The sequence below is a fragment of the Macrobrachium nipponense genome, chromosome 49 (genome assembly GCF_015104395.2).
Source record: "Macrobrachium nipponense isolate FS-2020 chromosome 49, ASM1510439v2, whole genome shotgun sequence".
In the NCBI taxonomy this organism is placed as follows: domain Eukaryota; kingdom Metazoa; phylum Arthropoda; class Malacostraca; order Decapoda; family Palaemonidae; genus Macrobrachium; species Macrobrachium nipponense.
In genome coordinates, this window is record NC_087224.1 from 11,269,734 (window position 1) to 11,276,323 (window position 6,590).

Genomic DNA, 6,590 nt, shown 5'->3' on the forward strand with positions numbered 1-6,590 from the left:
AGGACCCGGAGGGTGCTCGACTTTTCATTGTCTGGCGGCCAGGCGTCGGAAACTCTCGAGGCACGTTGATCTTCTCAGGTGTGTTACGTCACCTGGAGCCGGGTTTTCATTGGCTGCGACCGTGGTGACGTAACTCCTGGTATTTCTACCAACCTCTTCGATATTGGCCCTGTCCTGGGTGGGCGCTGGTGTTCTCGTCTGGAGGGGGGGGCTGGGTCTTCCTTTACACAGGTGGGCAGCAGGAAAGGTTCCTGTGTCGTATTAAGGAAGGGTTTTGCTCGAGGATAAATAATGCCTCAAGGAGGCGTAGGCGTCGCTGATCTGGGGCTCTTCCAATTATCTTTGTGTTTTTTTTTACGATATCCTCACGCACGACGTGCTGTTGGTGGGCGGTGAGGGCGTGGTGTTTTATGGCACCGTTCTGGGCGTGACAGGAGATCCTTTTAGACAGTCGTAACGTTGTCATACCGATATAAACTCCAGGACATCCTTGGATAGGGCATGTGTACTGGTAGAACGACGTTATTCTGCTTCAGGGGATCTCCTGCGGCTGGCGGGGTAGTTATTTCTCATAATCAGGTCCCTTGTTCTCCTGTTCTTATAATAGATTATAAGAGAGAGCCTCTTCCTTCCTCCACGGGGGTGACGTTCTCTTCTACAATCTTCTTAAGGCATCTCTCCTCTTCTTTGTACCCTGGTGGCATGAAGGACTTGTAGAAAATACGTATATCCTCGGAGGGGGGATTCTCTTTATTCTCTCCGTCCTCCATGTACCATTTGTTTAAGGCTGTTCTGATCTCCCTGTTGACCAGCTTGTTGGAGTAACCGTTATTAATCATCATTTGTGAGGCTCGGTCCAGTTCTGCGTGGGTGTCCTGCCACGCTGAACAGTGAGTTAAGGCCCTCCTCACGAAGGCCCTGACGGTGGTGGTCTTGAACCTCGCAGGACACTCACTCTCTCCCTTTAAGCAAAGTCCCAAGTTAGTAGATTTGGTGTAGACGGTGGTGGTCATCTTCGGGGTAGTCTTCGTAATTAGGACGTCGAGGAAGGGGAGCCGATCTTCGCTGCTAAATTCACCGACCTACGAGTTGGCAAAACGCCTTAACAAAATTCTGACGCCGTATACCCCCTCCAAATTTTGTCTTACTTCCTCGACGGAGTTCCTGGAGAAAATCCGGGATTCCCCTGGCGACGGCACTATGGCGTCCCTCAACGTGGAGTCCCTGTTTACCAACGTCCCCGTCAATGAAACAATAGGCATCATTTTGGAAAGGTCTACAGGAACCCTGACAAGCAACCTCCGAACATCCCGGAAGAATCGCTTAAGACACTCCTAGACATCTGATGTTTCGTCAGAAAGACAGCGTGGCAATGGGGTCCCCCTTGGGCGTCCTCTTTGCCAACTTTTACATGGGTACCATTGAAGAGCGGGTTTTTTCGCAGCACCGATGTCCCCGGACGTATGCCAGATACATCGATGACATATTTGTTCAAGCTGACTCCGAGGAAGAGGTTGAAGCCCTTCGCCAGCAGTTCCTGCGCAATAGCGCCCTTAATTTCACAATTGAATTTAGCAGCGAAGATCGGCTCCCCTACCTCGACGTCCTAATTACGAAGACTACCCCGAAGATGACCACCACCGTCTACACCAAATCTACTAACTTGTGACTTTGCTTAAAGGGAGAGAGTGAGTGTCCTGCGAGGTTCAAGACCACCACCGTCAGGGCCTTCGTGAGGAGGGCCTTAACTCACTGTTCAGCGTGGCAGGACACCCACGCAGAACTGGACCGAGCCTCACAAATGATGATTAATAACGGTTACTCCAACAAGCTGGTCAACAGGGAGATCAGAACAGCCTTAAACAAATGGTACATGGAGGACGGAGAGAATAAAGAGAATCCCCCCTCCGAGGATATACGTATTTTCTACAAGTCCTTCATGCACCACGGGTACAAAGAAGAGGAGAGATGCCTTAAGAAGATTGTAGAAGAGAACGTCACCCCCGTGGAGGAAGGGAAGAGGCTCTCTCTTATAATCTATTATAAGAACAGGAGAACAAAGGACCTGATTATGAGAAATAACCCTACCCCGCCAGCAGGAGATCCCCTGAAGCAGAATAACGTACTCGATCCTACCAGTACACATGCCCTATCCAAGGATGTCCTGGAGTTTATATCGGTATGACAACGTTACGACTGTCTAAGAGGATCTCCTGTCACGCCCAGAACGGTGCCATAAAACACCACGCCCTCACCGCCCACCAACAGCACGTCGTGCGTGAGGATATCGTAAAAAACACAAAGATAATTGGAAGAGCCCCCGATCAGCGACGCCTACGCCTCCTTGAGGCATTATTTATCCTCGAGCAAAAACCCTTCCTTAATACGACACAGGAACCTTTCCTGCTGCCCACCTGTGTAAGGAAGACCCAGCCCCCCCTCCAGACGAGAACACCAGCGCCCAGGACGGGGCCAATATCGAAGAGGTTGGTAGAAATACCAGAGTTACGTCACCACGGTCACAGCCAATGAAAAACCCGGCTCCCGGTGACGTAACACACCTGAGAAGATCAACGCGCCTCGAGAGTTTCCGACGCCTGGCCGCCAGCCAATGAAAAGTCGAGCACCCTCCGGGTCCTGCAGGAGCATCCGTGAGCGCCCGCACGACCATGATATATAGCGAAGGACTCACCACTAAGATTCAGTCCTCCAGCAACCATCGCTGTGACCATGCCCTGGCAGATCTGGGCGAAACGTCAGAGAGAGAGAGAGAACTTGTAACAGTAATATATGTATATAGCAGTTATAAAGATCATTCAATATGACTACACTGGATTTGACGATCCCCTTTGGCACGTTGCTTGCCAGTTTCAGCAACATTGAGAAATCCTTAATAAGGAAAATAGAGAAGACTCTATACAAAATTAATGGAGCTGATGCAGCAATCCTTTTCAACAAGACTTATAATACTAATAGTAATAATAATACTGTATTCTTTATTGCATCTCACACAACCTAGATACATGAGATAAAATGAAAAAATGACAATATACTACACAGTGTAGATACACAAGATAAAATGGTAAAAATGATAATTGGGAATAAACACAGTTGTTAACATTAAAAAATTTATAAAAATAAAAAAGTAAAGAATTCTTAGCATTATAAGATCAGATTGACACAAGTTTGGTGCATCGTAACTTGGGGGACCGCCTGCATATGCTTTGAGAAATTGAACTGATTCCTTTAAAGTCATCTTACATCTTTCTCATGTATTAATTTTGTTTTGGTAATACTCCAGAAGTGCCATCTCTCCAGTCTGAAAATTTCTGTTTTTTGGCACGAGTGACAGCTGCATGAGACATATGGCTCTTTACAAACTCTTTCCAATGTAAATTTTAAGAGTTTGACTGGACCCAAATCCATTTATAGCTTGGAGCTCTAATTGCTTGAGTCATAGTGTTTAGAAAGAAATCAGTGTAAAATCTGTGAATAATTGCCAGTTAATCTGGATAACACTTTCTCAATGAAACTTAGTTTCGTGTCCCTGAATGAATATCACGCATATTCAAGTCCACGACTTATGGTGAGGGATCCGTTCCAGTGCTACACCATAAGTTTATTTACGCTGTAAGTCAGTGTTTTGCCATTATTGGCACTTTAATGGTGCTTACATTGTTGTAACTTGATAGCACCGTTAACTTGATGCCTTTTCTTCCCATTAGCACAGTCAAAGGTGCTGTTAACCCTTAAACGCCGACTGGACGTATTTTACGTCGACATTTTTTGTCTCTCGGGTGCCGACTGGACGTATTTTACGTCGACATACAAAAGTTTTTTAAAACAAAAATTCGCGGAAAAATAACTTTTAGGCCTACCAGCCAAAAACTCTTGAATCACGCGCCTTGGGGGATGCTGAGAGTTCACGGATCAAGGTGTTGTTTTGTTTACAATCGTTATGCAGGCGCGCAAGCGCGAATTTCTTTCTTGCCGCACTAAAAAGTATCTGTGACACATCTCGGAAATTATTTCGTCACTTTGACATAATTTTTGTACCATTTTAAATTAGCCGTTACATGGAGTATTATATATGAAAATGTGCGCATTTCTATGAAGAATACAACAAAAAAAATACTCATGATTGTAGCTTTTATCAGTTTTGAGATATTTTCATATAAATAAAGATAAGTGCCAAAATTTCAACCTTCGGATCAACTTTGACTCTATCGAAATGGTCGAAAAACGCCAATTGTAAGCTAAAACTCTAATATTTTAGTAATATTCAATCATTTAACTTAATTTTGCAACTAATTGGAAGTCTCCTTAGCACAATATTTGCGATTTATTTAAATGGTGAATTTATGAAAAAACTTTTTCCTTATGCCGTGCGGTAACTCTTCCGAAAAAATCATACATGCGATTGTCGTAATGTTTGCACCATTTTAAATTAGCCGTTACATAAAGTTTTATATATGAAAATGTGCGCAATTTCATGCACAATACAACTAAAAACAACCCATGATTGTAGCTTTTATCAATTTTGAAATATTTTCATATTAAAAATGATAAGTGACAAATTTTCAACCTTCGGTCAACTTTGACTCTACCGAAATGGTCGAAAAACGCAATTGTAAGCTAAACCACTTATATTCTAGTAATATTCAAGCATTTACCTTCAGTTTGCAACAAATTGGAAGTCTCTAGCACAATATTTCGATTTATGGTGAATTTATGAAAAAAATAACATTTTCTTTCCGTCCGCGCGGTAACTCTTCCGAAAAAATCATACGTGCGATTGTGGTAATGTTTGCACCATTTTAAATTAGCCGTTACATAAAGTTTTATATGTGAAAATGTGCGCAATTTCATGTAGAATACAACAAAAAATAATTGAAGGTTGTAGCTTTTCTCATTTTTGAAATATTTGCATATAAATCACGATAAATAGAAAAAAAACCACGTTTGGTCAACTTTGACTCTACCGAAATGGTCGAAAAACGCAATTGTAAGCTAAAACTCTTACAGTCTAGTAATATTCAGTCATTTATCTTCATCTTGAAACAAATTCGAAGTCTCTAGCACAATATTTAGATTTATGGTGAATTTTTAAAAAAATCTTTCCTTCCCTCCGCACGCGGATTCTTCGCCACAAATTTCCGAAATGCGTACGTTCCATTCTCGGAATATTTGTTCCGTTTCATATTAGGCATTTCATAGAGTTTTATATATGAAAATGTGCGCAATTTCATTAGAATAAAACGAAAAATATTTGAAGGTTGTAGCTTTTCTTATTTCCGAAATAATTGCATATAAAATAATATATATATGAAAAATTTGACATTCGGTCAACTTTACCTAGTCAGATATGGTCGAAAACTGCATTTGTAAGCTAATATTCTTACAGTATAGTAATATTCAATCATTTGTCTTCATTTTGAAAGAAATTGGAAGTCTCTAGGACAATATTTAGATGTACGGTGAATTTTTAAAAAAAATATTTGTTTACGTCCTTGCGTTACGAATTCATGCATTATTTTGTGATAATATTTTCTCTGTGTTGCTTTTATTGTTTTACGATGTGTTATATACCAAAATAATCACAATTTAGTGTACATTACAACGAAAAAAGAAGTAACTCGTTACCTTTAACCGTTTCGCGCACAGCGCGATTTGAATACAATTATATATGAAATTTCGTTTTTGCGCTATCATATATCGCATTATTTATATATGATAATGATAATTTTTTTCATTTCTGATGGTTGCATACTAAACTTCAGCCAATGAAAAAAAAAGGAGCCAAAAATTAACTCTTAATCTTGAAAACTAAGCGCGCTGTGATTTTTTGAAAAAAATATTTTTTCCGCTTCCGCGCTCACTCTGAAACACCTCCGGCACACAGGAGATTTTTTTTTTTTTACCGCTTCGGCGTTTAAGGTTTTAAGGTTGACACTATTTTAGCAGTGGCTGATAAAAAGTGCTATCAGGTCAAATCCCACTAAGTCATTAACGCATTGTATAAAAGTTAAAGAAAGGCATGAGTAAGAGTAGGGCTCTCAAAACTAGCTTTTTATTGACAGGAATGATAATGAAGCAATTGAAAATCAGAGGAGTAGTCAAGTTGAGGTAGAAAAAAATTAATTGTAAGTCATCCTTGTGCAGGAAGAAAAGGTGTACTTTTATCTCGTCATGCCAGATGTTGAAAATTTCAACTACTAAATTCTATCTGAAGACTTCTGAGCAAAATGCAAACTTCATGTACTGTAACATTTGAGTAAGATTGGCACTGTTTAATAGCCAGTGGTTCCTACACATTATACAAACCCTTAGTCCTTTACATTAGGAATTACGTACTTTCAGCGAAGGCTGGAAATTGGCTGTTGAATTTTCAAACATGGTAGTTAGGCAGATAAGTACTGTCCAGTAGTCAGGAGTCCCATCCTGACCGGATGTAAACATTCCAATTTGCTTTTTGGCCGCCATCGAGTGAGGACATGTCCACCTCTCTGCCCAACTGCCGATGTTTGTATTTGTCACTTTTCTCAGTGGGATCTTACTTGTTTTGTGTGACGTGTGTATTTATGTGTTTG

The 6,590-nt window shown here is 41.1% G+C and overlaps 1 protein-coding gene across 1 annotated transcript in view; it reads right to left on the minus strand.

Annotated features, from left to right (window-relative positions):
* LOC135205204 (protein phosphatase 1 regulatory subunit 21-like) overlaps positions 1-6,590 on the minus strand; it is a 123,896-nt gene that overhangs the window by 39,127 nt on the left and 78,179 nt on the right. The gene's annotated exons all lie outside the window — the stretch shown is intronic.